Genomic DNA, 20,904 nt, shown 5'->3' on the forward strand with positions numbered 1-20,904 from the left:
TCATTAAGGGTAGAATTGTAAGTTTAAGTAAAATTGTTTCCAAATTTAGCAAGAGGTCATTCTTTTTGGAAAGGACCAAAAAGGAAATAGGTTCACATAAACTGAAACGGAGATAGCAGTACTTATGAGGTTATCCATAAGATATTTATAGGTAGCATCATTGGAAATTGAGTTTGGATGATTAACAAATATGTAGCTTTATTAGATGGTTGTTACAAGCTAAGGACCCTGGTTTGCTAGTTGGTTTTTGTACGGTGCCAAACACTTAATTCTAGCGGGGTAGGATTCACTTTTGTACGAGATATATATTTATTTCATGTATGATGACCTGGCGGCTAGTGGCGAAGCCATATGCTTCCAACGGTATCAACCGACACCCCTTCGTCGAAAAATTATACTCGATAAATACATAAAAAATAAATTATGTATATATATACTATCACTACAAAAAAAAAAACGCTAAATTTGCGAAGGTTTTATTGCGACGGTTATTATTACCTCCGCAATCTATATCAAATTGTGGGGGTTTATTCACCCCCACAAATATATTATATTTACGGCGGTGAGTAACCTCCGCCACCCTTAAAATAGCGTCCACTAACCCCAAATTTTCCTTCATTTTTTAATCTTTTCCCTCTCCTTTTTTCCTTAACCCCTTTCTCATTTTCAGCTACCCGTCTCTCTCCCTCTCGCTCATTTTCAGCTTCAAATTAAAAAAAAAAACCACGCATGTTTCAGATACAAATGAAAGAGATTTGTAAAGGAGAACATGTGAAATAGTTTTCTACAATCAAACTTCAGATCTATGGTAATTCCTCTTCCCCATTCTTTGATTTTGCTTTTCTGTCTTTCTTTCTTCTTGCATGTGGGTTTTAAATTTTTTTTCTCTGTTAATTTGTGTTTTCCCTTTCCTGATTTTTTCTCTTTCTTTCATCTTGATGTTTTGCGATTCTCAGCAGAAAGTAATAGAAATTTGGTATAATCGGTATATTTTGAAGAAGGATATAACACTTTTTATTGAAATCGAGATGTAAGTCCTCTTTCTCCTTCTGTATTAGGTATTATAGGTTGTAAAATTCAGAATTTTTGTGTATTTTGTAGGTTAATTTCTGTGATTTGGGTCTTAATTGAAATATTTCTTTTTGCATATGTATTTTAGAACTCTTGGGGACCTTCAGAGAAGACACAATTGTCACTGGCTGTTTTTTCTCTTTCTGCTCTGCGTTATGTTTGAATCAATCTCAAGGTAATATTTTAGGATTGTTCAAAGAGCACAACTAAAGTATAAACAGATTTTTAGTTTTCTTCATAGTATTGAATATTAAATTTTTTTCTTTCCAAATTCAAATTGGTTTTGTTGTAGATGTGCTTTATGTGTTTGAAAACTATTTTTCTGGAGTTGTGATATGGTTGGTGATGTTTACAAGTATGCAACTTTTGAAATGTGTTATTTATAGGATTTAGAATTTAACCTGTTTGATTGTCAATAAGTGTCACTCCCAAACGCACACGCAAGTATACGTGGTCGTACAAGTAATAAAATGATATGTCGAGTGTCGAACCCACAGAGACTTGTATCAACTACCCACTAAATTTACCAAAATTGTTATTCAGTCAAGCCAAATTCGAGTTCAAGAATGTGATTATACTAAACTATAATTCTAAGTAGTAACTAAATTATCAACCAGTAAAATGATTGTTATGTATTCAATAGAGACAAATATTCCAGGATTGTGATCGATTCACCAATCCTATTGTGTTCTAGTTAACTCTCCCTTTCATACAATTCACTCATGGTTGCTAATTAATCGATAATTGCTCTCATAGCCTTCTCCCGAAGTACTACTCGCCTATTCAAAATAGATTAACGTCTATATTCCTATAGAATCAATCTATTAAGAATGCATTAAGATTACGATAATTAAATAAGCACGGTGACTAGGTATATTCCTATCCTAACCATAAATTCCTCCTCCCCCCAAGAGTTAAGATCATGCTCTCTTCAATTCTTCTCTAATCTAAACATGGCTTTCCCAAGCATAGCATAGATAGTAAATAGAACCTAACTGATGGCCAGACAATTAAGCAATTAATCACAGAATAGAAGAAATAACTATATATTAGTGAATTGAAATCAAGGTTAAGCCAACGTTAAACAACAATATTCATGGCTAAATTATAACCCCAGAACTATAGATTTTAACCACTCATGATACTAGCAAACAATTTCATAAGTGTTGGATAATTAAAAATACTAAGAAAAGATGAAGAAAACTGAGATCTCTTTGCTCCCGAATGTTTCTCGTGTGCATTCTCCCTTCAAAGTGGCGTCTATCCCTTAAAAATAAGCTTAGTCTTACTTTTATAGGTATTGGGTAGGTTTAGGGACGAAATAACATTGTCCCGGGCAAAGTTGGATAGAAATCCCGTCACCAGTGTCTATCCCAGAGCTAGGCGTCGTCCCTGGCACTAGTAAATTTCACGTTTTGTCTGGGGTGCCACATGTAGCGTAGGGAGCTACCTGTGGCGCTGGAAATGCCCCTTTCCTTTTTTTCGTCCGTTTTGGCTCTAATTTCGCATCTTTTGCCCCTAATTGCTCCCGGATCATTCCTGCACATAAAAACATCTCGAATTAATATAAATTAACATATTTTACATCATAAATCCACGAAACAATAGTAAAACATGAGGCGATATACATATAATTATATATACTTTAAGCTAAACATCAACACCCCATACTTAGACTCTTGCTCGTCCTCGAGCAATGAGACTATCAAATATACCCCCAATTACGTACAAATCTCAACTACAGAGGAGCACTTCAACTTTTAACCATACACTCTACCCTTGACTATGATCAGTACCGGCAATCAAGCCTGAACATACAAAATATCGCATTCTTCCCGTTTTAATCATGCCCAAGTATAACATTTCAATTCAATCAATTCCAACAACCTATTTGTAACCACCCAACCTCAAAAATTGACTTGTTACCACTAAGCACCCTCAACTCTTGTACTCGCCCAACAAGAAAGTTTACAACATTACCAATCATTCATGAGATCATGTGCCCTTACCGACATTAAAAGAATGAATATAGATTAATCCACACATTCAAACATGCTTTTGAATATAAATTAAGGACATCACACAATTGAACAAAATTCGCTCACTCTCACAAAGAATTCATATACATCCCGTGGTCGTACCATAAGCTTGCCCGTAATGTACATCTCTACTAATCTAAGCTAGCTAAATCTAGGATCAATTAGGACTTTAAAGTTGTAACGTAGGCTAAGGGACAAGTATGATATATTTAGAAATAGTGACTAACCCTCCGAAGCACTTTAATACACTACACTCACAATTCGAGCCCATATTCTTCTCAACTAATTCACTTGCCACAACCCATACACAATATAGCCCTTACTTTCATTAAGCACTTCTATACTCCCACTAGCACAAATTAATAAGATTTGAAGATGTATACTTTTTTCTACATACTTTGACTATCATTTGTTTTCTCTTTTCTTGCAATTTTTTTTTTCTTTCTCTCTTTTTTTTTTCTTCACACACTCCATACATTAAAGTTCATCGGCTAGTGACTTTTGATGTCAACTTTAGTGCACCAAAAATCCCTTCCATGGTTCCATTCGAAAGCTACTCCCCAAATCTCTCACGTTACTTCTTTTAGAGACTAAATGCCTTAAGAGGTAAAGGTTCAACAATCTTAAATTAAGAACAAAATAGGGGTATGGCTTATAATATGGGTGCCAAAAGAAAGGTCTATAGGCTCAAGGGGGCTAGCAACGAAAATTTTTATTTTTATGTGACAAGCACATCTATGATCAAGCAAGAAACGCCTACGCCATCTCCTAAATTATCATAACTTAACAATTTCGCTTCGATTAATACACGGGGTAAGTTCTAGATTACACAAGATAGCACGGAAGATCACAACTCCTCACACACACATTGCACATGACTCAATCAAGAAGGTTCTGTTTAACTCTCAAGTCACGCAAGCACACATAATTGAGAAAATTCAAGCAATAATGCACTATGTGGCATACAAGTCAAACAACTGAGGAAAAGCATCACAAAATAGGCTATTTACTTTACTTAGGCGTCACAATTCAAACCAAATATACGGAAAGATAGAATGTATGTCATAACCTAATGTACCAGTACTAAACATGTCACTAAGTAGCTCAAAGCAACTCAGTTTCTTCCTAACCTACTCAAAAAAAAAAATTAAGTACCCGGTTCAAGCTACACCCTTGAAAAAGAACCGACGCTAAAAGAAAAAACAAGGTATACTACCTAACTATCCTTAAAAAAAATCTTTTTTGGTGTTTTTAATCAGACTCTATCCCTCAAGAAAATTGTCCAAAAGATCTATCGTCGGGAAAAGTTCGAGTTTTTTCTAAATTGTTTTGTAAAAACAAACTAGACTAAAACTAGACTAAGTAAAACTAGTAAAAGAAACAAAGTGATATAATTTATACAAGTACATCACAAGTAGTATTCCTCCCACCCCACACTTATATTATGCATAGTCCCTGATACATATAAAAATGTAAAATAGAGTAGGGTGAAAAGAAAACTCCCTGTTAGTCGGAGTCCTCCTCCTCAGCATGCACTCCATCCGCAGCGCCGGGCACATCATCATCAGGTCCTAGAGGCACCAAAGCCAAGGCCCTCGTAACATCATCATCCACATCTTCCTCTGTGTTTGAGCTCTTGATAGTGTTTGCGTCCTCCGACGAGTGAACTGGGCTGCCAGGTGTAATCCCCAACATCTCCTTGGACGAGCTCGACAAGTCATTGCGTAAATGCATACGCTCCTCGTCTGAAATACCAGCCTTTCTCATGAGTAAATTTAAAGAGTTATAGAGGTAACTGTTGAAGTTATCATCTCGTTCGTTCCGTGCTGCCTGAGTGAGCGTAATCGACATCTCCAACAAGTATGTGATGTCCAATAGTCCTGTAGGCACCTCCACCACCTTAACATACCCTGGGTACTCCGGCACCCCTCGGGAAAGCATATATTGCGTGAGCGAGTTGCCGAAGAAGAACCTCCTAATCTGCCGCCCAAATCGCGTGCGGGCCATCTCACCGAGCATGATCTCACCCACATTAATGGGTCTGCCAGTCATCAAAAAGAATATAACACACACACACAAGATCGAGTGCAGTCACTGTTTGCTCCACGAGCATGAGTCTAACCCTCGTAGCTACACCCCACGAGCTATTGCGATTACTTCAAGTTAACTCTAACTTGATTAAGACAATGCAAGTACCTAGTACAAATGCTTTTAAAGAAAGCTAAAAGGTACCACTCAAAATCTTGTACTACATTTGAACTAGAATTAAAGACAGACACATGGAACTGGTTTTTCAGTCTGGTTCATGTAGCTTCAGGTTCGCACCCTTGAATCTCACATGAATTGCACACAAAATGTCTTGCTATTTTGCTCTTAATTTTTGCTTAACTTCAGTATGTGTGTGATCCTTGTAAAAGAGAATAACACTTATATTTATAGAGAGTAGAATAGAGGATAACTAGAAGTCGGATGTTTTATTCTTCCTTGGTGGAAGAGTTTTAGTTAACTTCAACTTTTAACTCTTTCCTTATCTTGGATAGAGTTCTCTTCACGTAAGGAGTCATGCTCCTTATCAAATATGCAATCTTTTCATTCAGGAATTATCAGAAATAACCACTTATACTTATCCCTTGTACGTGTATATCTTTTACTTGATTCTGATCGTGACTTGTGTACAGTGTCCATGAACATGATCCATACATGTATTTTTTTGTCAATCATCAAAACCTATAATGCTCATGTCAACAATTACAAAGCCAAATTAAAGAAGATAAAGGAGTTTTGTCTCGTAGAGGAAAGAACTCAATCCTCGAGAATAAAGTGTAAAAGAATTCCATCCTCACCCAATATAGTAATCTTATTTAACGTATTCCTTGTACGAATAACTCCGCCCTCTATGATTGTTTCTATTTCATTATCTCAATAAGTATAGACAAAAGGGGACTTCAATTTATATCTAAAATTCACATATCTTGAATAGAGGCTTCACAATGTAGTGGTATATCATTTTGCCACATGCGGAGAATATAACCAGTCACTATGCCGCATCCCATAACTTGGCTTTTGGCTGTAAAAAAAATCAATCATTAAAATAAGAATCAGATGCACAACTTTTGGAAAACGTTTTCAAATTAAGATTTTGGAGAAAAAAGTTTGTGCAAATTAAAGAAATCAATGTGTAAGGGTAATTGAGCTTTTTTTTGAAGTGTAGTAAGTAAAAAAAAAAAAAAAAAAAATTAAAAAGTTTGAAATTTTGTGAGTGAAATACATGAAACATCTAATATATGTTATTCCTCGTATTTAAATGTGCAACGTGTTGAAACAAGGACGATGATAGTTGTTAATAGATCAAATAAAGGAAAATTGCATGTAAATGATCTTCTTTCTTTGGAATCCAAAACAAAGTCATTTCCACAAACAATAGGGTGCGAAACTAGAAGGACAGAAGGGGTAAGAAAATTACATTGTATATATATAAGGTTTTCTTTTTAATCTATATAATAATAATAAATATCAAATCTCTTGATGAAAATTCTATCCCGCCAACAATGACCGGTATAATAATTCAATTTTGGCGAAGGGATGTTTATATATATCTTGAATGATACATATTTCAAGATAACTCATTCTCATCAGAAAACTGTTAACTGAGATTATTTACAGCATCATATCTTTGATACTATTGTTACTGTTATATTATTATTGTTATTCTTGATAAGTTCCAATCTTTGAGAATTGAATCAACTAACCAAATAATATTCATACAGGTGGTAGCTACGTTTGATTGGAGTCGGTGATCAAGGAAAGGAGACATCTTATTCCAAAAACTTTTGCTCAAAACAATCAAACACAACAATAAATAGCTGGCAAAAGTAAATATATATATGCCAGTAATTATTGGTATGGATTTGTGAGCCAAAGTAAGATGTTATCAACACTCAATAAGGACTAATATGGTTCAAACAACAATAAATGCAAACCTTGTGGTTAAGGAAAGTAGATTTTGATGCTAATTCAACCTGAAGAACTAATTCAAGAGATAAGGATTGTACAAAGATGCTCCGCTGATGTGGTATATCCCACACCCCCGCATGCCTATGCCAACTGGAGCGTAGGCAATATAATATGGGGGCTCAATTAGGAAATCAAGAATATGATCTAAAAGATCTTCAGCCATGTTACTGCTGCAGATTCCATGTATAGTCACAGGACGCGGAATGGGCATGGCGGCATGTTAAAGTTCTGCGGATTCTTTATTTTGCATGTGTAGAAATCAAATGTAGAAATCAAATCAATCAATTACACTGTTAATGCTTCTGTTCAAGATCTTTTTTCTAGATTACGTGCTGCTATCCAACTCAAACTTTCTCTATTAATGGAGATATATATAAGGAAATAGAAGAAAAACAATAAAACAGGCAAGAATAAGTCGTACAAGGAATTAAGAGGTAAAATAAGATAAATTAATTGTGTGGGGATGAGATGCTTTTATTCTTTATTCACTACGGTTGACTTCTATACTTCTGCTCTATTATGAATCAAAAAGGATTTAGCACTCATGTCAAGTGCCAAAGATATTAAGGCCCCACTAATTTCTTCTTACACCTTCCTATAGTTCTTAGTATGTTCCCTATAAATAGCTGCTCTATTTCACTTCTGAGAATCACTCAGCCAGGCTATGAAAACACATTCAATTAGTTCATTATTATAACATATTCAAGCTAGGCACTGCTTGTTGTCTCTCCCTCAAGGGCTTCTCTTCTGCTTGTTCATAAGATTTATAAGCTTTTAATTAAGATGCTATAGTTGAAGCGTGCTCGGGATAGGAGCTCTTGCAGGTTGAGACAATAAGAAATACCTAGACTAACTAACTAATATATATATATATATATATATATATATATATATATATATATATATATATATATATATATATATATATATATATATATATACATACATACATACATACATACATACATAGCAGTATATTTGTGCACTCTCCTTCAAAGGCTTCCGACATTAGTATCTTATAGTAATTACTTTTGTTTGTGCAAGTGCTGGAGGTCTTTATGGAAAGTGGAGAAACTTCGTCATGATATACGCTAATAGAGTGAAAATTTTTGACTTAACATGTTGTAGTGCGTAACTTTCCAATTTTTTCAGTTTACTAATCTTACTTTTTATGAATTCTTACATGTAATTATCATTTAAGTACAACTATTCGAGTAAAACTCATTGTCTAACAGACTATATTCTTCTCCTCCGATAAATTCATTTTATTGGCAGGTAGGCTAACGAATGCTACTGGGACACAAAGTTCCTCCATGACAAAGATCACGAGAGGATGTAACTAAACAAGTAGGAATTGATATTTGATGTCAAGGTATGATCTAAACTCGAGCTGAGTCAGGAAGCCCTTAGATATACTAGTCTTTGTACGTTTTTGAGTATTGATTCTGGTTAATAAATAACGCAAACTCTCCCTTAACCAACTTTGGTAAATCAATTTCTAAAAATATTTTCTGAAGATACTTATATTTTAAAAAGTATTTTTTGATAATTGGTTGAAGAGTTGCAAGTTGTATACGGGTAAAACCGAGGCTAACGAGCACCCCAATTTTTCGGTAGAGCAAACGAAGCAAGGACGTAACTACAAAGAACCGAAATCAGAGCTAGGAGCCTCTCGCATCAAGGCCGAACAAAATGCCTGCCCCCGGAACCATCGAGACCACACCCCCGGATCCGGTTCGTGTTCCAAGACCTCAAAAAGTATTACCAAACGCCCACACACGATTAACGAAGGTCCGTGATATCCGTGCCCAACCGGATATCACGGTGCGGATCTCGGCCAATATCAGCAACATATGAGTGATTAGCGAAAAGGAAGTTTTTTACCTTTTTTAGAATTGTACTTAGGGTGAAACTCTCCTATTATATGAATGGGAGGTTTATTATTCAACAGACACTGTAACACGCATATCAAAGTAATATACATTTGTTTTCTTTGCTCCTAAAAGTGATTCAAAGCCCTTAATTTTGCTCATAGTTCATCATAAGTGTTTGGCTGCGAACCGAAGGCGGATTAATTGCTAAGCTCATAACCGAGCTCGGACTCAATACTACTACTGGTTTGGCTATTTATTCTATCTTTAATTTGTTCATCTAACGTTATAATCACTTGTATTAGATTAGATCACATAATCTTATAATCGCGTATAAATTCAATAGTTATCCATTTTTAAGGGTAAACAGTTTGGCGGCCACCGTGGGGATAAGGATAATAGTGGTAATTTGATACAAATTTTCATAACACACTCTGTTTTACGCTTGTTCTCTGAGATTTTGATTTCAGGTCAACCTAAAAATGTCAAACTCTCTGTCTACTCACTTGAACGTTGACGCTGAATCTGGTCATCACGGCGAAAACAACAATATAGTGCCTAGCAACGAGGTGTCCCCTGCTGATCCCAACGGAGTCCCGGTTGCAGACCCAGTTGGCGCCAACTCGCATGTGGCCATCGACACCAACCTGCTGACCGACCCTGAGAACAGCGCTCGCGGAGGAGCCCGACCTACGACTCAAGGTACGCCCAAAGGTGAAGGCGACGGGATTAATCTGCGGGTGATCTTCGAAATGTTACAGGCCCAACAGGAGGCGATAGCACAACTGCAGAATCAAAGCCGCGCCCCCAACAGAGTTGAACCCGAACTATCCCGGGAAAACACCCGAAGAAGTTAGAGCCGCAGAAAGGCTGGGTGTAGCTGAGCCTGGGACCAACCCTAAAAATAATTAAAATGCTTGAGGAACTGACAAAGTGGGTGGAATCGGGGGAGAAGAAAATTGAGACCAACGACAAAAAAATAGAGACCTATAACTCCAGAGTCGATAAAATCCCAGGAGCGCCCCCGATATTGAAAGGCCTGGATTCCAAGAAATTTGTCCAAAAGCCTTTCCCACCGAGTGAGGCACCGAATCCAATCCCGAAGAAGTTCTGCATTCCATAAATTCTGAAGTATAATGGAACCATATATCCAAATGAGCACGTGACCTCCTACACATTTGCCATCAAGGGAAATGACTTAGAAAATGACGAAATCGAGTCGGTTTTGCTAAAAAGGTTCGGGAAAACCCTGTCCAAATGAGCAATGATATGGTATCACAACTTACCCCTAAATTCTATTGATTCATTTGCTATGCTTACGTCCTTTGTGCCATTAAGGTCGAGACCAGAAAATTGGATCTTTTCAAGGTAAAACAAAGAGATAACGAAATGCTCAAGGAAATCGTATCGAGGTTTCAAATAGAACGGATGGATCTGCCCCCGGTTACGGATGATTGGGCCGTTCAGACATTCACTCAAAGACTCAACCCCCGAAGTTCCTTGGCTTCACAGCAGTTGAAATAGAATTTGATAGAGTACCCGGTGGTAACTTGGGCCGACGTCCATAACAGGTATCGGTCAAAAATCAGAGTTGAGGATGATCAACTCGGGCCCCCCTCCGAGTCCGTTTATCCCATAAAAACTAATGACTGGCTTAAGAGGGTCATCGATCTTGAACCAAGACCGAACAAAGATCGGTATCAACCGTATAGCGGGGATCGAAGGGGTAACGGATCTGGGAAGGGAAACAATGTCCCAAGTGTGATTTGCATCTAAAGCTTGGAATTCCTTTAGCATGGCCTCCTGCCAAGCAGGGTGAGATGTAGCATGTTGATAAAACGGGGGCTCATGCATGTACAGAATAGAGGAAGAGACCTTAGAAGCTAGAGAAGCAGGAGCCTTGAGAGCAAGAGATTGACAAACATAATCCCTTAAATGGGGTGGGGGATTACTGATCCTGGAGGAGTTTCTGATAGGGAGAGAAACAGGATGTGTAGGGGGGATAACAGTTGGAGAAGGAGAAGGAGGATCAGTGATAAAGGGGGGAGAATGAAAAAAAATAGGATGAGGGGAAATGGAAGGAGGAGGATTGTTAGGTAAATCTACAAATGGAGTAGGAGAAGAAGGAAAAAATTATGAAGGAGGAGGTGAATAAGGAAATACATGCTCATGAAATACAACATCTCTAGAATAGAGGATAGCATGTTTGGAAAGAGTTAGCAACTTGTAACCTTTCTTGCCACAGGGATAGCCAAGAAAGATACAAGGCAGTGCTCTTGTCTGAAATTTGTCTCTTCCAGATTTTGGGTGTGGTGGCATAGCATAAGCATCCAAAGGATCTAAGATGATCATAGTGAGGGCGATGACCATGCAATTTTTCATAGGGGATATGTTATTGAGAACAATGGAGGGAAATCTATTGATGAGGTATGTGGCTGTGAGAACACATTCACCCCAATACTTGGTAGGTAAATGTGATTGGAAAAGCAAAGCTCTAGAAGTTTCTAAGAGGTGTTTGTGCTTTCTTTCCACAATACCATTCTGTTGAAGAGTGTGGGGGATGGTAGTTTGGTGTAGTACACCTTGAGCATTAAAGAAAGATTTGGGCTCAAATCTAGTTCCTAGTTCAAAAGCATTATCAGACCTGAAAGATTGAACTGAAGTGTGAAATTGAGTTTGAAACATAGAGGTGAAAGCTTTTAGAACAAAAAGAGCATTGCTTTTAGAAGAGAGTAAATGTGTCCAAGTTGCCCTAGTGTAATCATCTACTAGAGTTAGAAAATATTTGAAATCATTGTAAGTAGGGGTGTGATAGGGGCCCCAAATATCAATGTGAACCAAGAATGCTGTTCTTGACTGTGGAGTATGAATCATTTAGCCCAGCAATGAAACAGAATAGTTTGAGTTCCTCTAGGAATTTAGGAAGGGCTCCACATGAGCAAACAGGTCCGACATAAGTTGTGTTCATCTCATCCTAAAGACTGCGTAGTCTGGTGAAATATGAAGCTATGTCTGATGTCCCTTGGGAGATAGAACCAATCTCCCTTTGGATTTGAATGAATTTTGACCCATTTGATTGACCAAACCTCTTATTTATATGCAACCATATCTCTCTAGCAGTGTCATACCCTAAGACACTGGTAGCAATTTCTCTAGACAGAGAATTGGTGATCCAAGCAATCACCATATCGTTACACCTTTCCCAATAGGGGTAATAAGGAGAATCCTCAGTAGGTTTATCATGACAGCCATTAATTAGCCCTAATTTATTTTTGGCAAAAAGAGACACAAGCATGCTCTTCTTCCAAGCCACAAAACCAGTACATCAAATAGAGGGGAGACTAGATGAGTACCGAGACTATCAGACGGATGCATGTAGAAAGGATGTGAAAAATCTAAGGTAAAAGTTGAAAAATGCTCGGATGAATTAACTTCGTCAATAGACATAAACAAAACTCAAACTGTAATATCACAATCACAGAGATAAAAGGCTATAAGGCTAAGATTGATGGAAAATACAAAACAATCGAAGCTTGAAGAAGATAATATCGGTTTTGCTTCAACAAATCCAAATCAGTAGCAAAACTCTTCACGAGTTAACGAAATGACCAGTAGAAGGAATCCTCAGCTACTATTTCACCATAGATGGCAGCAGATACTTTGGAATTCCATCAGAGAATGAAAATTCTTCGGAAGTTAGGGTTTCTTCGAACTTGTCGAAAATCACAGAATCCAACTTCGAGGTTAGGATCGGAAGAAAGAGGAGAACGAACGGAGTTTATTCACCGCTCTAATACCATGTTAGAAGCTCAGACTGAACTCATGCAACTGGTTTCAATGGAGGAAACCCTAGCTATACAGTAAAGAGAAATGAGGAAAAGAGACTATCGGAGGAGATAAAATGTTTCATTAATAATCCATGACCTCTTATTCCAGCAATGCAAGTATTTATACTTGTGTTACAATGTGGCTATATTTATAAAGATAAAGATGGCTAAAGAATACAATAGCTATGTTGCTATATGTGTATGTTATTATGTGGGCCGTTGGGAAATGAGTGGGCCTGGTCAGAAAAAGTCCAGAATTGAGGCCCAATCTGCTCAACAAAATGTTGGTAAGAACTTTATATTTCCTCCGTTTCAATTTAGACGACATACTTTTCTTATTAGCCTGTTCCAAACAGAATAACATAATTATATAATTGAAAATACTTTAACTTTAAACTTTTCATTTTACCTCTAACGAGAAGCTTTTATAACCCCACAAATATTATGGCTCCACAAAGCTTTTAGGTCCACAAGTTTCAAAAGTTTACCTCTTTTCTCTTAAACTTCGTGCCGAGTCAAACTATCTCATCTAAATTGAAACGGAGGGAGTACTAAATTAAAAGTAGAGATCATCTTAGAAAGAAAATTACTTCCGCCTAAAAGAGAAAGAAGTCATTTTTCCGTTTTTGGTGTAAAATATCTTCTTCGAAAATATTTTTTATCACCAAACATGAGAAAATAACTTTGTATACGGTCGAAATAGATTTCGGCATTAGCACGTCCGATCGAGTTCGAATGATGATCTATCGAAGTAAGATCCCGATGGTGGAACAAACTAACCTCAAACTCGGGGAGGCCGATCCGTGTCGAGTTCGATATCATTATCAAGCTCGAATCGAAATCGAACCATAAGGCAGAGTAGATCTATTATGCTGATAATCCAGAAACCAACCAACATTGACCTCGAATCAATTCGAGGGCTCGAGCCAGGATCGGGCTCGAACAAAGATCAAGAGCTCGAGTCGAAATCAAGCTCAAACCAAAATCGAGGGTTCTAAGCAAGATCGAGCTCGCAGACAAAAGTCGTTGCAATCCCACTAGAGAGAATCTTGGCAGAAATTGTGAAAAAGCTGACTTATCATAGGTCTCCCACTAAATATTTATTTTATTATGCTTAGAGCTAAATCCCTCCACTATAAAAGGGCTTGGTTACCATTTCTGTAAAATAAGTTTTCTCAGGCTTACATTGTAATAAAAGCGCTATATTCTTCTACAGTAAAGAGTCGTTCTTTCAGATTTCTTAGATTGATTCTATTTGTTGAATCCTAAGATTCATTGTTCCTGACAACCTTATCTATTTCGCATTCTCTGCAATCTATATTTACATTTCTATTTATCCTTACATTTTGTGTTAAGTTACGCCACATATCCTCGGAACTACGTATAAATTCAACTCTATCCATTTTTCGGGTAAACAGTTTGGCGCCCACCGTGGGGCTGAGGATAACAGTGGTTATTTGATACAAATCTGAAAAAACACGCCATTGTGCTTTGCGCTTATTTCCGAAAACATCTTGAATTTCGGATCAGCTACGAATAACCACCAATCAAATGGCTTCACCGATCGATAACGAAGCCGGCCTTCAAGATGAAACCAACAACTTGGCACCCCGGGCCGGAAGGCCAATTAATGATGGCACCGAGGCTCGAATCGAAGTACTCGAAATTCGAGCCGAAATACCATTGGATGTCAATTCACAAATAGCTTTGGAGGTGAATCAGTGTTCCGAACCGGAAAGAAACATTCAGGGCGGTACTCGATCCGTAGCCTGAGACACCCAAAATGCGGGGAAAATCGGGGCCAGCTTACATATGATCTTCGAGATGCTACAAGACCAACAACTAGCGATAGCTCAGCTACAGAGCCAAACTCGCGCACAAAGCAGGCCGGATTTCAATCCACTTCGAGAAGTCACCCCCAGAACAGAGCCCGCCATAGTGAAATCTAACGAGCAAGAATCGGGGACTACTCCCGGAATTACTAAATTGCTCGAAGAACTCACAAAATGAGTCGAAGCCAACGACAAAAGGGTGGAAACATACAATGCCAGGGTCGATCAAATCCCGGGGGCTCCACCAATGATAAAGGGGCTTGATTCAAAACAATTCATACAAAAGCCTTTTCCGTCGAGTGCGGCGCCGAAGCCAATCCCTAAAAAATTCCGTATGCCCGAAATTCCCAAATATAACGGTACGACCGATCCTAACAAACATGTCACCTCTTACACATGTGCCATAAAAGGCAACGATTTGGAGGACGATGAGATCGAATCCGTGTTGTTGAAAAAATTCGGGGAGACCCTCTCGAAGGGAGCGATGATCTGGTACCACAATATATCGCCGAATTCCATCGATTCTTTTGCCATGTTAGCAGATTCGTTCGTAAAGGCACATGCTGGTGCCATAAAGGTTGCAACAAGGAAATCAGACCTCTTCAAAGTAAAGCAAAGGGAGAATGAAATGCTGAGGGAATTCGTATCCCGATTTCAAATGGAACGCATGGAATTATCCCCGGTCACAGACGATTAGGCCGTACAAGCTGTGGGCCCCCTCACATCAGGTTTTCGAGAAAGAAGAAATAAGAATTGCTTTTAACTTCCTATCGGCCCTCTTCTCTGTTCTAGGTCCTTTCCTCACTGAGGACGTAATTGTCAGCAAAGTTGTTTCTTTTTTTTTTCAAATCCAAAAAGCTCTTCTTACTTAGAATAGGTCGTCGATTCAGCATTAGATAAAGGGGGTAAAAACCCAAGGGTTTAACGAGCTAAGTTCGACAGCATCACATCGGCTGAAACAAAATATGATCGAGTATCTAGCGATAACTTGGGCAGATGTACACAACCGATACCAATCGAAAATTAGGGTCGAGGATGATCAGTTGGGAGCTCCGTACGGACCTGTGACAGTTACTAAAAACCAAAAGGAGATCGACAGAGAACAAAGGTCGAACAGAGACCAATATCGACCGTACGTCGCAGATCGGGTGAACAACGGTTCAGCACGCAATGCAGTTTGGAACAATCAAAGGATTGATCGAGGGCAAAATTCTCGGGGGCTTATGAGTAAGAGCGGCTTCGATAAATATGCCGATCATATAGAAGCACCTAGATTATCAAAATATAACTTCAGCGTTGATACATCTGCTATCGTATCAGCCATCGGACGCATCAAAGACACTAAATGGCCTCGACCCATGCAGACCGATCCTTCCCGAAAAAATCCTAATCAAACGTGCGAATATCATGGTACCCATGGCCACAGAATGGAAGATTGCAAGCAACTAAGAGAGGAAATAGCTCGCTTATTTAACAAAGGGCACCTTCGGGAATTTTTGAGTGATAGGGCGAAGAACTATTTTAAAAATAGGGATTTCAGCAAGCAAAACGAGCAAGAAGAACCGCAACACGTCATCCACATGATCATTGGCGGCATCGATACCCCTCAGGGACCAGTGCTTAAACGCACTAAAACATCGATGGTGAGGGAAAAGCGATCTCGGACTCAAGATTACGCACCCATGGGGACTTTGTCCTTTGATGATGAAGATGCATAAGGGGTCATCCAACCTTATAACGACGCACTGGTAATATCTGTACTCATGAATAAAACTAAAATTAAGCGTGTGTTAATCGATCCAGGTAGCTCGGCCAACATCATCCGATTGAAGGTAGTAGAGCAGCTCGGCCTACAGGATCAGATCGTACCCACAACTCTGGTCCTGAACGGGTTCAATATGGCATGCGAAACCAACAAGGGTGAGATAGTCCTACCAATAAACATGGCCGGAAACCATCCAGGAAACAAAGTTTCACGTGATCGAAGGCAATATGAGATACAACGTCCTTTTCGGATGGCCATGGATCCACAACATGAGAGTTGTACCTTCGACCCTACACTAGGCCCTCAAATTCCCGACATCGAGAGGTGTCAAAACGGTATACGGAGAACAACCAGCCGCAAAGGAAATGTTCGCCGTCGACGAAGCTAAACCAATATCCTCACTTTCGCCGATAAAAGGATCGGGCCCGGAAGGAGAACGGGACACCAAATAGCAATCACAGACATTGGCTTCAACCCAGCCAGACAACCAGAAAATTAAAGAGGATGATGATCAAAGGGTCCCTCGATCTTTCGTGATTCCTGATGACTCCGATGCCACTAAATCAACAATCGAGGAGCTAGAACAGGTCACATTAATCGAGCACTGGCCCGAGCGAAAGGTATACTTAGGAACGGGGTTGAGCCCCGAACTCAGGAAGAAACTCGTTCAATTTCTTATCGATAACATCGATTGGTTTTCCTGGTCCAATTTAGATATAACAGGGATCCCGCCGGACATAACGACGCATCGGCGAAGTTTGGACCCCAGGTTCAGACCGGTGAAGCAAAAGAGAAGACCCCAGTCTGAGAGAAAGCACGCATTTATAAAGGATGAGGTAACCAAGCTTCTCAAAGTAGGGTCCATTCGGGAGGTAAAATATCCCGAATGGCTAGCCAACATAGTTGTAGTCCCTAAAAAGGGGAACAAACTTAGAATGTGTGTGGACTATAAGGATTTGAACAAAGCAAGCCCCAAAGATTCCTTTCCGCTGCCCAACATCAATCGCATGATCGATGCCACGGCCGGCCAGGAGATCCTCACTTTTCTCGATGCCTATTTCGGGTATAATCAAATCTAGATGAACCCGAAGGACCAGGAAAAGACTTCATTTGTTACAAAATATAGAACGTATTGTTATAATGTGATGCCCTTCGGGCTAAAAAATGCAGGGGCTACTTACTAATGCCTAGTAAATAAAATGTTCGAAGAACAAATAGGAAAATCAATGGAAGTTTATATTGATGACATGCTAGTTAAATCCCTGCGCGCAGAGGACCATTTGACCCATTTGCAGGAAACGTTTGAAATTTTGAGGAAATACAACATGAAGCTCAATCCCGAAAAATGTGCTTTCGGGGTCGGTTCGGGCAAGTTCCTCGGCTTCATGGTGTCACATCGAGGAATAGAAATTAACCCCAATAAAATCAAGGCCATTGAAGACATCATCGTTGTGGATAGTGTGAAGGCCGTACAAAGGCTAACAGGTCGGATTGCAGCCTTAGGCCGGTTCATTTCAAGATCATCTGACCAAAGTCACAAAATTTTCTTTCTACTCAAAAAGAAGAATGATTTTGCTTGGACCCCGGAGTGCCAACAAGCATTAGAGGAACTAAAGCGATATCTATCAAGCCCACCACTACTTCACACTCCAAAAACAGACGAAAAACTTTGTTTGTACTTGGCAATATCGGAAGTCACCGTAAGCGGTGTCCTAGTTCGAGAAGAGCAAGGTACGCAATTCCCCGTTTATTATACGAGTCAAACCTTAGGAGAAGCGGAAACAAGATATCTGCTCCTAGAAAAATTGGCACTTGCACTGATAAGCCCCTCAAGAAAGTTAAAGTCGTACTTTCAATGTCATCCCATATGTGTATTAACCACTTACCCGCTTCGTAATATTTTGCACAAACCCGAGTTATCTGGCCGACTGGCCAAATGGGCCGTCGAACTCAGTGGGTACGATATCGAATATCAACCCCGTACGGCCATCAAGTCTCAAATTTTAGCAGACTTCGTGGCCGATTTGACGCCAACCCTCGTGCCCGAAGTCAAAAAAGAACTCCTATTGAAATCAGGTACATCATCAGGGGTATAGATCCTTTTTACAGACGGGGCTTCGAACATGAAAGGGTCCGGGCTGGGCATAGTTTTGAAACCACCCACGGGTAACACTATTAGGCAATCTATTAAAACTATCAGGTTGACTAACAACGAGGCCGAGTATGAAGCCATGATTACAGGTCTCGAGCTAGCTAGAAACTTGGGAGCAGAAGTCATTGAAGCCAATTGCGACTCCTTGCTGGTGGTGAGTCAAGTAAATAAAACCTTCGAAGTTCGAGAAGGTAGAATGCAAAGGTATTTAGATAAACTTCTTGTCACTTTGCACCATTTCAAACAATGGACTTTACGGCATGTACCACGGGAACAGAATAATGAGGCCGATGTGCTTGCGAATTTGGGGTCGTCGGTCGAGGTAGATGACTCGGGCTAGGGGAATGTTGTTCAAATTTCGAGATCGGTAATCGAAGAAGGTCACGTCGAAATAAATTCTTCAAGCTTAACCTGGGATTGGAGAAACAAGTATATTGAATACTTGAAGAGCGGAAAACTCCCATCGGACCCTAAAGATTCCAGAACCCTACGAACTAAAGTCGCTCGATTCACGTTGGCTTCGGACGGAACGCTGTACCGAAGAACATTCGATGGACCGTTAGCAGTATGCTTGGGCTTGGGAGATACCGATTACATGGGAAGTGCACGAGGGAACTTACGGGAATCACTCTGGAGCCAATACATTAGTTCAAAAAATAATCAGACCAGGGTATTATTGGATCGATATGGACAAAGATGCGAAGGAATTTGTTCGTAAATGTGACAAATGTCAAAGGTTTGCACCGATGATCCACCAACCCGGAGAGCAACTCCACTCAGTCCTATCCCCATGGCCGTTCATGAAGTGGGGAATGGATATCGTCGGCCCTCTGCCATCGACCCCAGGCAAAGCCAAATTCATTTTATTTATGACTGATTATTTTTCTAAATGGGTTGAAGCACAGGCGTTCGAGAAAATAAGAGAGAAAGAAGTTATAGACTTTATTTGGGATCATATCATATGCCGATTCAGGATACCCGCCGAAATAGTGTGTGACAATAGAAAACAATTCGTTGGCAGCAAAGTAACAATATTCCTCGAAGACCACAAGATAAGAAGGATACTATCAATGCCATACCACCCCAGTGGGAATGGACCGGCCGAATCAACGAACAAAACTGTCATTCAAAACTTAAAGAAGAGGTTGAACGACGCTAAAGGGAAATGGAGAGAAATCCTGCCCGAAGTCCTTTGGGCATATCGAACGACGTCAAAATCCAGTACGGGGGCGACCCCATTCTCCTTAGTATATGGGTCCGAAGCATTCATACCAGTCGAAGTTGGTGAACCCAGTGCCAGATTTTGATTCGCGATGGAAGAATTAAATAACGAGGCTATGAATACCAGCCTCGAACTATCGGACGAAAGACGAGAAGCTACTCTCATCCAATTAGCCGCCCAAAGGCAGCGAATCGAAAGATATTATAATCGAAGAACCAAGCTCCGCTATTTCAAGCCTAGGGAATTAGTGTTAAGAAAAATTACCATCAATACCCGAAATCCGAACGAAGGAAAACTAGGACCGAATTGGGAAGGACCATATCAGGTGCTTGAGAACATCGAAAAGGGATCGTACAGGCTCGGCATTATAAGCGGCAAACATCTATCAAGTAGCTGGAATGTATCACATCTAAAACGGTACTACTGCTAAGGTACGACCTTTCCATATTCGTTTATATTTCAAAACTGACCCTTGTAGAAGTCCGAACAAGGGCTAAGATGGATCTCTCGCTTGAAAGTACGCGTTGCACTCTTTTTCCCTTAGACCGGTTTTATCCCAAATGGGTTTTACCGTAAGGTTTTTAATGAGGCAACCATTGATCGTGCAGCATTTACAACAATATCCGAGGCCTCACAAGAGAGTTATTTCACAACAACAGGGTTCCAATAGGAAATATTATAAGATCCAAATGGTCGAAGCGAACCATGCTAATATAGATTGGCCCGAATCCAGGCATGTAATAACATGCGAAGAAAGTTCTCTTATTTATCGGCATCTTATATCCAAGGAAAATTCCTCTATTTTGAGATTTATTATGCAATCAAAATTAAGATAAACTCGACCACTAATCCTACGGGCTACTTTTATTTCGAGTTCGAGCAAACACTCACTCGACTATTATGCCTATGGGCTACATTACTTCGAGTTCGAATCATTCACTCGACTAAGCCTACGGGCTACTTTTATTTCGAGTTTGAGCAAACACTCACTCGACCATTACGCCTACGTTCTACATTACTTTGAGTTCGAATCATTCACTCGACTAAGCCTATGGGCTACTTTTATTTCGAGTTCGAGCAAACACTCACTCGACCATTACGCCTACGGGAT

General features: G+C 39.5%; 1 long non-coding RNA gene across 1 annotated transcript; it reads left to right on the forward strand.

The window, feature by feature from the left end:
• The first annotated feature begins 650 nt into the window (after positions 1-650).
• Positions 651-7,434, forward strand: LOC107813717 (uncharacterized). Its single transcript, XR_012705920.1, has 4 exons — positions 651-808; positions 960-1,030; positions 1,160-1,246; positions 6,878-7,434. It is a non-coding gene; the product is annotated as an uncharacterized LOC107813717 (long non-coding RNA).
• Positions 7,435-20,904: the final 13,470 nt, after the last annotated feature.

The sequence above is a fragment of the Nicotiana tabacum genome, chromosome 23 (genome assembly GCF_000715075.1).
Source record: "Nicotiana tabacum cultivar K326 chromosome 23, ASM71507v2, whole genome shotgun sequence".
In the NCBI taxonomy this organism is placed as follows: Eukaryota; Viridiplantae; Streptophyta; class Magnoliopsida; order Solanales; family Solanaceae; genus Nicotiana; species Nicotiana tabacum.